General features: G+C 48.2%; 1 protein-coding gene across 5 annotated transcripts in view; it reads right to left on the bottom strand.

Annotated features, from left to right (window-relative positions):
- Positions 1–14428, bottom strand: part of DAG1 (dystroglycan 1) — a 48707-nt gene that overhangs the window by 29984 nt on the left and 4295 nt on the right. The window contains exon 1 of one of the 5 annotated variants that reach the window (XM_071550641.1): positions 11288–11332. The exons of the other annotated variants lie outside the window; for them this stretch is intronic. The gene's annotated coding sequence lies outside the window, so the exon portion shown is untranslated. Of the gene's footprint in view, positions 1–11287; positions 11333–14428 lie in introns of those variants that run through there. 5 annotated transcript variants of the gene reach the window in all.

Raw genomic sequence — 14428 nt, 5'->3', positions numbered from 1 at the left:
CCACGGGAACATTCCTCACCAGCCGCCCCCCTGCCCGTCTGGAGCTGGGCAGGACGGCAGGATCGGACAGGGAGCAGTCAGGATCCGAAGCCCACAGGCCAGGACAGGGTGCTAGGCAGGACGCAGTCAGGCAGGATGCAAATAGCACTGCGATCACCATCGCTGCCTCAGCTGCTGCCTTGCTCCAAACTCGAAACTGCTTTATAACCTGAAGGCAGCACCTCCGAACACGAGCCCCGTTTAGCCAGTGGTGTCCCCCAAGGGGAGTTTGAAAAGAGCATTTTGCTGCTGCAGAAAAGAACGTTCCTGAGATCTTTACTCTGTGCTGTAGCAGTGTCTGCTCCCTTGTGTTCATTGCACGTCGTCCTTGGGAAAGCTCTTTCTTCCACTGCTCTTTCACCAAATCAAGAAACAATCCGAAGAAAAACAGGTAAGAGGGCTCGAGGCAGTTGTGCCCTCACTTTTCTTAAAGATATCAGCTATCTACATCAGCAGTGTCCCTGCCAAGGTAAAGCACTGAGAACGGAGATGGGTACCCTGCAGACAACAGATTATCCACACCAGCTGAAGTAACTAGGCAAAATAGCCTGCAAGCCATAGAAGGAGAGAGAGGTCTAATCGCACCACCTACAAGTCTATAGCTTATTCTGGACCAGTGCACAGAACTGGAGTGGATCCGAAGCACCGGGATAACCCATCTACTCTGACAAAAACACAACACTGAGAATGAAAGCTTAGAGGGAAAAGCATCCATAATGTTCATGATGGCAGGTTTGCTCTACTTGTAACACACACAGCCAACACACCCGGGAAAGCTGCTTAGAGATCAACAGATAAAGGCTTTCACCATTCAGTCTCTTATTTCATGTAAATCGGGTTGTCGTGCTACAGAAAGGCATTTCCATATGAAGTGCAAGGTACTCAAAAGACCGGGAGGAGTCACAGCAAACCATGGCTGAATCTCTCTGAATCCCCTGAAAAGCAGAGGATCCTCCTCCCCCTTTCCACAGGGACAGATCTGCAATCCAGAACTGCAATCTTCTGACTCAGGTGATCTTCTCATAATATCACCACCTGACAATAGGGTTTTGTCCACAGAAATAACTCGAGACTCCTCTGAGATATGAAGTCATGTTTTGAAAAGCAACAGTGCAGCAAATTCAATTAACTAATCGAGTCTGCCTTCTGCTTAGGCACCATGGAAGCAAGATTTCCCAAAGCCCATCCCTGAGATGTGGCTTGTTATTGATGAGGTGTGCTGCTGCAACTCTCCCAGTGTGATCTGCAGGGTCTGCCTCCACCCTCCCCTTCTGGCCTCCTAGAGCAGGGAGTCCTGCACAGAGCATGCCAAGCTCCAGAAAACTGGGAAAACTATCCTGCTCTTATCTTGAACCCTGGTAAAGGCTGGAGGGAGTTGGAAAGGACAGGAGTAAACAAAGCCGGAGGCAAACAGTAGCTCTTCAGAGGAATAAACCACTCGTCAGCCCGTCGTGATTGATAAGTACATCTGCCAGTCCCCACCTGCTGTTCACATTCCTGGCATTTCTTTCTGCAGCATTTTTTCCCCCAACTGCTGCAGAGGAGATTTGAAGGAAGGGAAATAGGCCCCAGCTTAAAGAAAATTAGGAGATATCAGGCCCTGAGCACATCAGTTTTCTTGCATCACATTGGGAAATCTGCTGAAGGGGTTTACTACAGGAGTCCTCGCAGGTTCAGAAATGGGTGATATGTGCTCACCCTTGCTCATGCCGACCATCATACTTCTATTAAATTCCTAGCAGATAAAGCAGGGGGCTCCAGAAAAGTCTCTACAAACTCCAGCCACTCAAAGTAATTTTCTGCACTGGTCAACCACCCCCAAGAATGTAATGGAGATATGGGTGAAAACACAGCAGCTTCTCCAAATGGGTGATGGTGCCGCTGCCCTCCCCGCAGCTGATGAGCCCAGGCAGCTGGGAGGGCAGACAGGACAGCTGTTCATAGCAGCAGCAGATACTGCTGGCAGGGCAGGAGCAGAAGTTTCATTCTGGTTTTCAGCCCTGGACATGGGCTGGAAGTTCCTCCTGTTCATCATTATAGTGAGAAGATGATAGAAAACAAACCAGTACAATTACAGCAGAGGGTGGAACATGAACCTGCTTGTTGCCAGAAGAGGAAAAAGCAGCTTTGAGGAGCTCTTAAGAGTTCACTGTCTACGCTCCCAACCTCTCTGTCCAACTAGATCAAAATTAGCTCTTAGGATCAAATTTATTAGAGCACACACCCTTGCTGAAATCCTACCAGGCTGGTTGCTGCAGGAAGCCAAGGCAAAGCTGGGTTTTTGGAGTTCTGGTCCTCCAGCACCTACCTCAAGTGATTTCCTTTCACCAAAAGATGAACTCACACAGAACTGCAAACAAATCTATAAGGCTTTACTAATTTGCAGTCTTTGGGGAATGAGGGAGGAGGCAGCAGGAAACAAACACAGTTTTCCCCATGCCTGGAAGAGAAATAAAATGTGAACCAGATTTTTATTTCAGCTTAGGGTGGTTATTTCCATGGCAGGCAGCACCACTCCTTAGGTCAGAGAGCATAGCAGAGCCTTTACAAAGCAGGGAGAACACAACACAAAATCTGACTGATCCCAGACACGCTTGTGGCTCAGCAAGGACACCCCAAACACCAGGAGCACCAGCCACTCTTTTGCAGAGCAGCTTCCCAGATAATTTTGAGGGTATTTCCCAAAGCTGCCACACTCACTCTTAGGATGGAGCCCAAAGTTAGTGGTGGTGAGGGGAAGGGGAGGGCAAACCAGGGGTGAGCAGTGTTTGATTAGCCAGCTAATGAGTGCAGCTGTCCTCCGGTTTTACGGCCCTTGGAGGAAATTTAAACAGGAACTTTCTATAAATTAACTGCCCATAAAATGAGCATGTTTTCTCAGCACACCAGAAGGTCGGGAAAGGTCTGCTCAGCCCCCCCTTTCCCAGGACACAGCAAACAGCCTCCACAGTTGCTGTTTCTCTTTCTGAAGCAGAACGTGGACTCAGCCCGTGCAGCAGTGAGTTGGTGAAAGCCCACTTGTGAAAGCAATGAAAGCAATCAGAGCCATTCTCCATTCACAGCAAACTAATAATTTATCTTTCCCCTAAAACCCCCAACGCAATCCAGATGTCTAAGTAGTCTTTGTCCCAGAAAGCAAACTCTACCAGGGCCTTGGAAAGGCTCCACTTGCCAAAGTCCTCCCAAGGCTGTTTATTCTGTAGGAGCAACACACACATCGATTTCATCCCCTGCCAGGTCTCAAGGCTGCAAGTGATAAGGTGGTTATAGGCACTCTGCCCCAACCCTTCTGGCTTCCTCTTCCTGGAGAGGATTATGTCAGAGTTGCCCTTAGGGATATTCTGTTGATAAAAATGCACCTGACATGTTCCCAGTTTTGAGGAAACCAGGAGGATGGGAAAAGCCAGGGTGAAGCCAGTGCAGGAAACACGGGAAACAAAAGAAATAAAGCAAACTGCTCAGAGTGCACAAGGAGGACAACTGTGTGTGGTCACCCTGAGCCATGGGAGGAGAGCCCCTGGCAGCGAGGACCCTGGGAAGGGCTGCTTCATAAGGGGACAGGCTGGATCATCCCAGGAAAGGACGAATGAGGCATTTGGCAGATGAGCTGAATTCCTCTGGCAACAAGGGGTAAAATGCACAGCTGCACCTGTCCTGGGGTAAGGGACTCGTGCCAGGTGGGAAAGGGGATCATAGCCCCCCCAGCATCCTGCTCTGGGGCTGCCAAGCAAGACCAGCAGGTTTCCTGTGGTGGGGAAGGCTGAGCACAGAGCCCTCCTAGAATGCTTGCTCTCCCAGTATGCCAGCAGCAGCCCAGGGGTGCAGCATGCCAGGAAAAAGCTGTCCAAAACACCTACGGAAACATTTGGAAGAGCTGAAAATAGAGTTTGGGACAAAAAACACTCACCAGCCATACAAGTCTTCCAGGAATATTTTAAGTATTAGTGTAGTTGCGTTCCAGTCCCTGAGTATATTTTCTATAAATATGTATTTTAAGTCACTTTGTATCAAAATTTATTATATTAGTCAAGTGCAGTGCAATGCTTCCCATTTCAGACCTGCAGGCTTCCAGCCAGAATTACTCCTGATTTTTAAAACTGTGCCATGTTACCAAGGGTATGGAGTAGGATCACACTGGGGTTTTTTCAGGTGCTTTTCTACAAAACACATTTATTCTGTGTTATAACATCAGGTCTTTACCAATACATCAAGCCTTGTGGATTAACACATCTTTATTCACAAACCAACAACAATGGATTTATTTTAAAATCTATGGTTTTTTTCCTCTTTTACCGGCCAATAGGCAAAAGAAAACACACCAGTAACTCTGCATGCAAAGTAACTCTCTCAAGAACTAGGTATTTTTGTCATTGACAAAGCCACAGTACGTAGCACTGGCAGCGATTTCTGGGAGCTCTGTCTGAGCAGTGCACGGGGCTGCCAGGACACAAGTACTGCACGTAACAAGCCAACTACACTGCAGACATGCCAAGGCTTCCCACAGGCTCTGCTCCTCTAAGGACATGGCAAAGCAGCGTGCAGAGGAAACCAGGACACCCTAACCTGGGTATCCTGCCTGCAAACAGGTGTTGACCCACACACTTCGACTCAAACATGCTGCATTCACAGGGATACCCAACCCTCTTGCACCAGGGAAAACTCAGACACAGCAGCCATGCTTTTGGGAGGTCCAAAGCATTAGGAAATGGCAGGGTATGGCTAAGGGCTGATCCTGCACCCCCAGCTTCCATCCCATCAGGGATACAGGTTCTTCAGCCCCAGGTACCAACAAAACACAGCTTAACCTTTGGAACACAGATTTCCACTGGTGCTCTACAGTACACAAATATTAATATTCACAAATAAATTCAGGCTTGCTTAATCCAAAACACACAGCACCGTGGCCAAGCATGTGTTTTGCTTGGAGAACAGACCAGACACTCCAAGCCTGGCTGCCTTACTTATTTATGAAAGCCAGACTTGAGTCAATTGAACAGATAACAACGGAGCTGAAAGCCCAGTCGTCACCACAAAACCCTCCTGCTCATCACCCTAAGGTACTGCAGTCATCTCCATCAGAGAAGACACGCCTGCAGGGTCGGGTACCTGGGGCAGGTACCTGCCTGCCACCGTTCCTCACTGCTATCAGCTGAATCAGCTTAGAGGAGCTCCTTGACTGTTCAGCCAAATGACCTCGGTATCTCCTTTTCCATCCTTACAGCTTAGGCTGTAAATTCCTCAGGGACAGCTGTGAGCAGGAGGTCCTGGTGGAGTTGGGACCTCTGCAGGGAGCCACAGCAGTGGTTGCAGCAGCTCCAGGGTAAGGATGCCAGGCAAACCTAAAAACTGTGAAAAATGTTAATTTCTTGCAGTGGTATGCAGACTGCACCTAAGAAACTGCTTAATTGGATACAGGCAGAGGAATCGAGGCTAAAGTAGAGTGATTTGTCTTAGAGATTTTTGTCAGGTAGCATATACAACACACACCACGTAATGGTAGGGGAGCTTTGGAGACTTGAGAGGCAACCTGTACTGAGGTGACCATAGCAGTGATAGTGTCAGGTAAGGCTGAGACTGCCTGTGCACCAGGAATGCCAGATTTGGGCATGAATACAGCAGAGTTGAAAGCAGTGGGCAGAAGGTGATAAGGGGCTGTTACCCGGGAGTCTGGGGAGAGAAAAGCAGGGACAAGAGCAAAGAAGAGATGGGTCTAGAAACAAATAGAAAAACAGAGAATAGGGTGTAATATAAAGAACACAGGAGAGTCAACCTTCCTCGGGTAGGAGCAGGGAGAGTCAGGGACATCCAAGGACAGCCACGACCCAAACACGCAGACTCAACCCACCAGGGCAACCCGCTGCACTCTCCCCCCTGCTCTGTGTCCACAAGACTTGCTGTGAGAGGGCAAACCAGGGCAGACTCGTGCCCTACCAAGAAGTGGCACGGCAGGGAAGGGTGACAGATCTGCCATTCAGCAGCGGTGCCACTTGTCAGATTTAGCAGTAATAATTATGAGCTTTAGAATCCTAAGTGTGCGAAATGCTCTAACTGGAAATTAGTACCAGTGCTGTTTATTAGCAAATCAATTAAACAGTCAATAACTTGATGAGCTTCTCGGTAGAGTTTTGCTTCATAATCAGCTGCAGCTCCAGCCTGCACCCCGAAGGGGCTGAATCAGCCCAGGAGGATCCCCCAGCCTGGGGGTTGGGGCTGGATGCTGACCAGGCTCCTCGGTGGTGAGGTTAAGCCTGCGTGGGCAGAGGCAATCTGGGCTTGTGTTACACCTTTGCACAACACTGACACACCACTGAAAACTGTGCATGCCACCACCACGGCCTGAACACACCACTGGCCACACTTCTAATAACTTCTAATAATAAACTGGGACAAAGAGCTTAGGAGTTGGAAGTGCCTGTGTAAAGCACATCTGCAATTAAAGGGACACTCCTCAGCCACACCACGTCAGCAAGAGCAGAGAGCTGGCCAGGAAGGGACTGGGTCCTCCATGCACCCTCTCACTATTTAAACAGGACTGACCTAAATCCTTCCCCTTTCAGACTCCAGTGGCAGCAGGAAAATGAGTCGGTCTCATTAATTTCACCTCCTGCTGCCTGGTGAACTTGTCTGCAGCAAAAAAAAAAAAAATATTCAAAGCTGTGCTGCTGACCTGGCAGGTACCTTGTGTGGAGCAGGAGGCACAAATGACCTGCTGCAGCACTGCTCGCCCCATGGCCAAGCCCTGCCCTCGCCTCCCAGAGCTCCTCAAGTTATTCAGCTGTGGACATTTTCAAGATCCAGTTAGGACACCCAGCAAGGGAAGCATTCCTCTGCAGAGCAGTTGATGCAATAGAAGGGCATGTAGTCCATGGACAGCTGGTGGCTCAGAAAAGACTTCTCTGGACATGCAGGAGACCCCAAAACTGCTGTTCTGCACAACACAGACAACGCCACCAACTCCTCCCTGCAGCTTCCTCAGAGCCTCACTGGAGCCAGGTACCCTGGGACACCCTATTTTCCTGTGATTTCCAGAGTTCAAGGTGATTTTTTAATCTGAGAGTAACAGTAGATGAGATGACTATAAAAAACTCCACACTGTCCTGAGCAGTTCAAGAGTCTAAAATAAACAGGCCAAGCCCTGTTTGTGATGGAGTAAAAATAGCTTGTTTCTCATACCTTCCCAGGACCTCTGCTTCATACACAAAAGTTTCACAGGTTAACTACAAAAATATCAGATGTGCAAGGAATGGCTTGATTAGAGCTTTGCACTGTTTGAGGAGTTCAGAAAGCCACCTTGGCCCTGCTGCGAAGGGCTAAATCCTCAAAGCTCATCTCCCACCCAGAGCTAAAGGCCAGGCACTGCCAATTCCCTTCAATAGAAACTACTGTCCTTGTGGAGAAAAAAAGCCCAAACAAAAAAAATCCACAAACGTCACTGGAATTACATCTTGTGCTTTTTCTTGGCTGGATACTTTTTAAATTACACTTATTCCAAAGAGCACTAACTATAAAATCTAGTGCAAAGCTGTGCTGCAGCTGGGAGAGGCTCCCTGGGAAGTGGAGCAAGCACAGTCTGCATCAAAAGGAGAAGAGAGACTGGCTGGTCTGGCTCACCATAAGAAACACCACTTCATAGCAAGTTCTGCTAAATTAACTTTTTTCAGGGCCTAAATGTATCTTACCTGGCACCTGTGATCTCAGGCCTGAAAAGAATAGAAAAACAAGAGAGCAGCACAGCAGGAAAGCCGTCACGACATTGAGTTTAATCATTACATCATTTCTAATGACAGCTCCTCTGGACCCACAAGCAAGCACCAAGCTATTTATGACTCGGGCTTAAAAAAGGGCCAGAGGAGAATCTGCAATGCATCTGAAGCCTGCTGGTATTTATACAGGCACTAAAAGGCACCAAAGGAAAAGGCCAGGCGTGCCTGTCCCCAGCCCCGAGGGCCAGGCTCGCAGGAGTCACCGGCCCCAGGAGCCTTCCCAGAAATGGCTGGCAGCTGGCACATCTCCCTACAAGGCAGTTGTGCCAGGGGCACATGCAGCCGTCCATCTGCTACTGCCCAGGGGCACACACCGGGCTCAACCCGACCCACATGTGGCAAGGAACCCAGAGACCACCCTCACCACCATACCCACCTACAACCACCGCGCTCCGGCACCAGCTCCATGGTCACCATTAGAATTCATCTCCATAAACTGGGGCTCAAATTGAGGAAACAAATTAAGCAGCGACCTGGGGCTTTGAATGAGATGCAACGACATCTCAGCAGAGCTCTTAACACAGTCACATTGTGTTAAAGGCCAATGAGATCTGTTACACAGGTCCTAAAAGTTTTCACCTCTTGATTAATCTTGCACCTTGTCTTGAGTCAAAGGCTTCAAGAGATGAGAAAGCCATTAAGCCACACTCTCTCCCCAGCTATACCTTCCCATTATTAAGCATCCTAGCAAAGAAATGAAGAAAAAAATGTACTTTTGCCAGGTTTTACATTGTCTGGCTGCCTCCCCCTCTTGTTATACACAGACTTTCATTTATGGTCAAAACTGTTTCACAGAACAAGCAAAGTGATCTGCAGCCTCTTGTCCCACCTGCCTACTCACTGTCACTGAAGGGTCACCTCACCAGATGTTTCAAGGTAAAAAAATCACAGCTTGTCTTATTTACATTAATACTTTGTGTTAGCTGGTACATAAATGCTGCTGCTTTCAGAGGAGGCTTCTCTCCCAAGTCCCCTGCTCTCCTCACCTGCCATTGCTTCCCATTCTTGCAGTTAATTCTGAAAGGGCAGGACTCCTGGAAAAATACTTCCTTTAGCTTAGCCGGTAGGCAGCCCAGCCAGCAAAGAACTGACACACCAATAATCTCACCCATATGTGCAAATCAGGATGTCAGTTCATATTTTCACCCTCCAATGCAGTGCATCAAGCTTCCTTCCTACACCACAACACTCTTCCTCCTATTCAGTGGCCCAGAGACACCTTAAGGGATCATGCAAAACAGGGCCCACAAGCAGCACGCATTGACAAAGACTTGAAAACTCAACACTCTGTAGAGAAAGGAATAGCTGAACCTTCTTCCTGACTCTTCCTCGCTGGCCAGGTGTTCCCTGTGCTGCTTGAAGATCTACAATGGCATCACAGCCAGCTTCATGGTCATTTAACGCTGGTGTTACTTCCCAAGGAAGCATTTCCACCTCTCCCATCCCACCACCCTCTTCCCTTTCTGCTGGTACAAGTGTTATTGTTGCACAGAGAAGGGGATGTGGGAACTCACACACAATAAAGGAACGCAAGAGAAACAAGAAGCCAGTTTGCATCTGTCTCAGCTTCCTGGCTCAATGCAGGGCCTGCAGGCCCACTTCTCTATTCTCCTACACCAGCACAAGGGAAAGGCAGGATCTCTTCTTCCAGCAGCACCAGCTCAAACCAAACAAGAAGCTGAGCACACCAAGCTTGGACCCCGCAACAAACCGTGCTGTGCAAGAGCACTGCACAAAGACACCAAGGAAAACCCAAACAATTACAAAGACAGAGAGAAAAAGAAATTAAAACGGTTTCAGCAGGACTTCTCCCATTCTTTTCCCACCATGTCCTAACCAGCACCTAAGCAGCACATCCTGAGAGTGAGGGCCACCTCCCACAGCCAGCTGCATCCTGGTAGCAGGCAGCACAACTCCCTTGCAGCAGAAGTCTCCGACTGGATCTATTCCATATTAATAGTCCGCTCAAGCACTTCTGGGCAAACTGCAGCAAACAGGCAAGTGACCTGACGCAGGTTTCTTTTCAGCCACTAAGCCACTTAAAATACATCTAAAAATACATGAAATGCTTTTCTCATGTGACTTTTCTAAGCGAGGGACTGCTCGAAACGCTGCCAACCACAAATGGAACAAGACACCACTGCAAGACCTCTTTTCCTGCACCAACAGTCTCTACAACAACAACTTGTTTGAGTTCAGGAGACGAGGCTAAGATAAAAACCTGGAGCATTATGCTTGGCAGCATCAGCTCCTGATTTAGCACCATTCTCCCCAAAGGGCTGTGCTTCCGTTCAGGATCACCACCCAGATGGGGAGCTGCAATGTTTTGCCATGTTTCTGCTCCAGAAGGATCTTTAACTAGTCACACCCAGAAGAGTTCAAATGTACACTCCTCCCCACCAAGCCTGAAGAAAAAAATAACTTCCCAGCTCTGCTGACACAGGTAATTCCTCTCTACTGAGGAAAGGAGGTAAATAGGACAACTGTTTGCCTTTGAAAGTGCTTTGCAAATCAGCTCAGCTGGCTGCTGCCACAAAGCCAAGCAGGAGGACACTGGCCACTTCAGTTATTCCAGCTGATCCTCAAAAGCCCATCTCCTTACAGCAGATTTACATCAAGTTTCCCATAAAGACTCTTCCTCCATTCCCAGAGGTTAGCAGAGCTTTTCTGCTCTTTTGAGATGTGGACCCATGTGCTTACAAGTTTGTACATGCCTGTGCCTGCCTTGAACCAGAGCAGACACTGACACTAGGAAATGAAAGGTGTCTGCTCCTGGATCAGTTCAGGCTGCAGAGCTGACCACGTGCTTCTCCTGGAGCTGAGGGTGGCTCTTCCTCGCTCCAATCCAGACACCGAGCCGTATGCCCAGGCAGCTCCAAGCTTCAGCTGACCTTTTCCAGTTGGCACAGCACTGCTGGTCCCAAACAGGGCTTAGAGTCAGCTGCACAGAATTCACGAAGAATCATCATCTTAGTCACTGCTTAAAGAAGAATCTCACCCTGAACACTTGCCTAGGGAGTCAGCTTGGCCGGCCTCAATTCCCATATATGACCAGAAATGAGGACTTCAGCATGTGAAGCTTTTTCCTGGGCTCCCAGCTGGAGTGACCACGCCACACACTACTCCAGTCCAAAACACACTCACTGGGCAGAGCTCTGCACCCAGCCTTGCTTTCTACATTCTCCCTCATGCTGGTGGTGAACTGCTTTTCCAGCAGGATTTGAGCTGATCAGCTCATCACACAGGTATGTGTGGCCAGGGTGTGCCTTCAGAACTGCCCCTATCTGCAGTACCTCAATTTCATCTTAACTTCAGGAAAAATCAAACCTTGAATCTCTCTGCCTCCTCTGTTCCCTGCCTTTCTTCGTGGCGCAGGGGAGAAGCTGCCTCAAATGGATCTCCTGAAGCATCATATCAAGCCAAAGGTTTTGAACCAGCGTGTGAACAGACTGTAAGAAATCCATAAAAAGTGCAAAAAGGCTTACCTGGAGTTGGTAGGATTAAGTTTCCTATACAAAGTCATGCACCTCCAGGGGAAGCTTCAGGAGCCTGCAACTCAGGGAAGACAAAAAGGCTGGAGGCTGCTGAGCTGGGTCATGCCAGAGCAAAGCGCACAGCACCGGGATGCAGCACAGAGGTCTGCAGGAAACAGCTTCTTCCTGTGACAGCAGGACAGCACCATGACCCCTCTCCCCTGGGATACCCATGGGCCAGGCACAGCCAACAGCCAGACCTGGCTAAGCTCACACAACCACGTCCAGTCACTGCGGCGCCAGTGAGAGATGTTCTGTCCCGGCAGGTCTCAGCTCCGACCCGGCGTGCTGAGGCAGGGGGAGCAGGAGAGGCAGGGGAGCAGCATTTGCACCATTCCCACTTGACCCAATGACCAGGGCATTGGAGGAGCTTTGGTGGAGCAGCATAGAAGGAACATGAGGTCCAGAATTCCAGTTTCCAGGAATAATGGGCATGCAGTGTGATAATACCAGCACTGGGACACTGGATTGAGGAAAGGGGGCGTGACTGGGCCACATCACAGGCTGGAATAGTCCTTCTAGCCAGCAGGAGCTCATCCACCTCTGATCAAGGCTTTAACCAAACATTCTCATGCCCGAATTAGCCATGGTAATCACAGACTACTTCCCTCTGCCACGTTCAGCACACAGAATTGCACACAACTTTTATCCTGGCTTATCACCATCCCAGCACAGGGGAGCACCGCTGCCTTCTCGAGGCTTTAGTTCCACAGTACACAATTTTACGTCATTGCCAGGGGCAAGTGAAATCCTTTTTCATGTTAGAGTCAACTACAAAGTTTTCATGAGGCTATAAAGCCCCATTATACTTTTCCTGCAGTTTAGTACCAAGGGTACATGGGTTATGCATGCAACATGCTGCTTTAGTTTTCTCTGGACATTTCTGAAGGAGACTGTATTTATCCTTAACAATTGTTATTCTCAGAGGATCAAGTTTCTCACCTCTCTAAAGGCTGACTCCTGATATTCAAACAAAATTTTATTCTAAGATGAGATGAAATCTTTTCTGAAAGAGCAACCAGCACAAGCCTGCTGGCACACGGATAAACATAAAGCACTGGCTTCAGAAACACCACTGGAAACACAAAATTCCCTGTGCAGAGAACACAAAGTTTCACATTTTGGCCAAAGAGCTCATTCTGGATAACTGAATTCATACCATGCAAACATGTGAAGTGCCATGGCACAGACCTCAGTGTTAGATTACAGGACCAAGTTAGTCCTATCATTCTGTATTGCTGCCACTGACAAAAACATCAGTGCCCAGCCTGAGAAACACCTGATCTGACCTGGACACTCACTGAAACGAGGCTGATTACTCTATTCCTGATGCTTTATTCCACACAGGATGGACAGATCTGTGTTGTGATCACACTCCAGAACTTGCAGGACCTCTCATACCCCTCATGCAACAACTATTTCTGTGCACAAACACCACACAGTAGGAGCTTTCAATGAACTCAAAGTGAGAATTAATTAAATAAGTCAATAACACAAGTTGGTTGTGACCATTAAGTTCAGTTGATGTCAGTGTCAGTACTACTGAAATTACACTTTCCAACATGTCAAAGCATTTGCTACTGTACAGCATGCAAGGGAAAGGAAAGATGCCAAGGAGTTTTGGAAAAACATAGGCAAAAGGGGCTTTGAATTTTAAGAAAAATACTAGAGGAAGATCCTTTGAACTGGTGCAGTCCCACCCTCATCTCCAGCCAGACTTCACCTGCATCTGTAGAGGGAGAATTCTGATATTTTAAGCTACACTGATTCTGTGTAGCTTTCCAAGAGGATCCTGCAAAGCTGAATTCAGAGAAGGTTTTAGAATAACCACCTTTTATCCCCTAATGCAGGCCCCAGGCACTATCATAAAAATTCCACTAGAAATATTTCCTTTGGGGTGGGGAAACACCATGCATGGTCTGTCATGCAGGAATCAGCTCCTACAGCACAGAGAGCTCATGCTTCACAGAGGTCAAGACCTCACCAGAAAGCCTAAGGGACATGGACAGGGAATCACTGCAGCCTCAGACATGCCTCTCACTACCCACCTGGATGCCCACACCTGTATAAGCCCTTCCTGCAGCAATCCCAAGAGCCACAACACAAAGACAACGGATCACATCTTACACTTCTGCACATTATTTCAGCAATATTTAGAGAAGACTCGAAAATTTTCCTAGAAACTCCCAGCTAGAGACCAGCACTGAAGAGCTGCGTGAGAAAAAAAGTTTATGGGAAAGGCACAAAAGCCCTACTGGAAAAACACAGCAACTATTTCCATCCTGGTTAAAGAAGAATCTGAGCAGCATCCTGGACTGCTGAATAGCCAAGCTCTAGAGACAGGAATATTGGTCCCATCTCCCCTGAAAAGTCCCAAAGAAGCCACACACACAAGAAAATCCTTTCAGGGACTCATGGAAGCTCTGGGAAGAGATGTGTTTCCCAACGACCATGACAGAGTCCATTTGGGGGCTGAACTTTCACAGGAGGAGAGAATCAAGCAGTGCCAGCCCAACTTGGAGAGCCCCTACAACAAAACCTGATGTTGTGACAGTGGCATGAGGCTTTCACATCGCCTGTGGTAATCCAACATTCCAGCAGAAAACTTTTGGTTCAAACTATCACCCAGTTTCTTCTTACTCAAGCTCATCCAAAAATCTACCCCGAGCCCTTGGGACTGATATAAAATCAGTGTCTGCTAATAGAAACCCTCAGCAAAATTACCAAATGCTAATCCCCACCCTTAAGGAACGCACTTCACAGAAGATTAAGCTTTCTGAAGTTGAAATGCACAGTCTAGTTCAAAAAAAGGGGAAGACCCCGAGTGAATTCAGCCCCGACATGTGCCCAGCACTTGTGTCACCTGTAACTGCAGGAGAGTCAATTGAAACCTCTCTGTAAGCACTTTTTCACCCCCCCGAGGAGGGAGGGCAGGAATGCAGCCTGTCAGGTCCATAACCAGGAGTACCTGCACTTTCAAGTACTGCAGGAAGGGGCTTCTGAGCCAATTTGCTGGAAAGCTCCAAGCAACCAGTATCCAAAATATTTTAGAAGCTGCCCATGCAATCCTCTGTGAATTGAGCCCTTCTCAGA

The sequence above is a fragment of the Pithys albifrons genome, chromosome 3 (genome assembly GCF_047495875.1).
Source record: "Pithys albifrons albifrons isolate INPA30051 chromosome 3, PitAlb_v1, whole genome shotgun sequence".
Taxonomy (NCBI): domain Eukaryota; kingdom Metazoa; phylum Chordata; class Aves; order Passeriformes; family Thamnophilidae; genus Pithys; species Pithys albifrons.
Note: the sequence above shows the minus strand (reverse complement) of the source record. Positions and strands in the feature narration are given on the sequence as shown.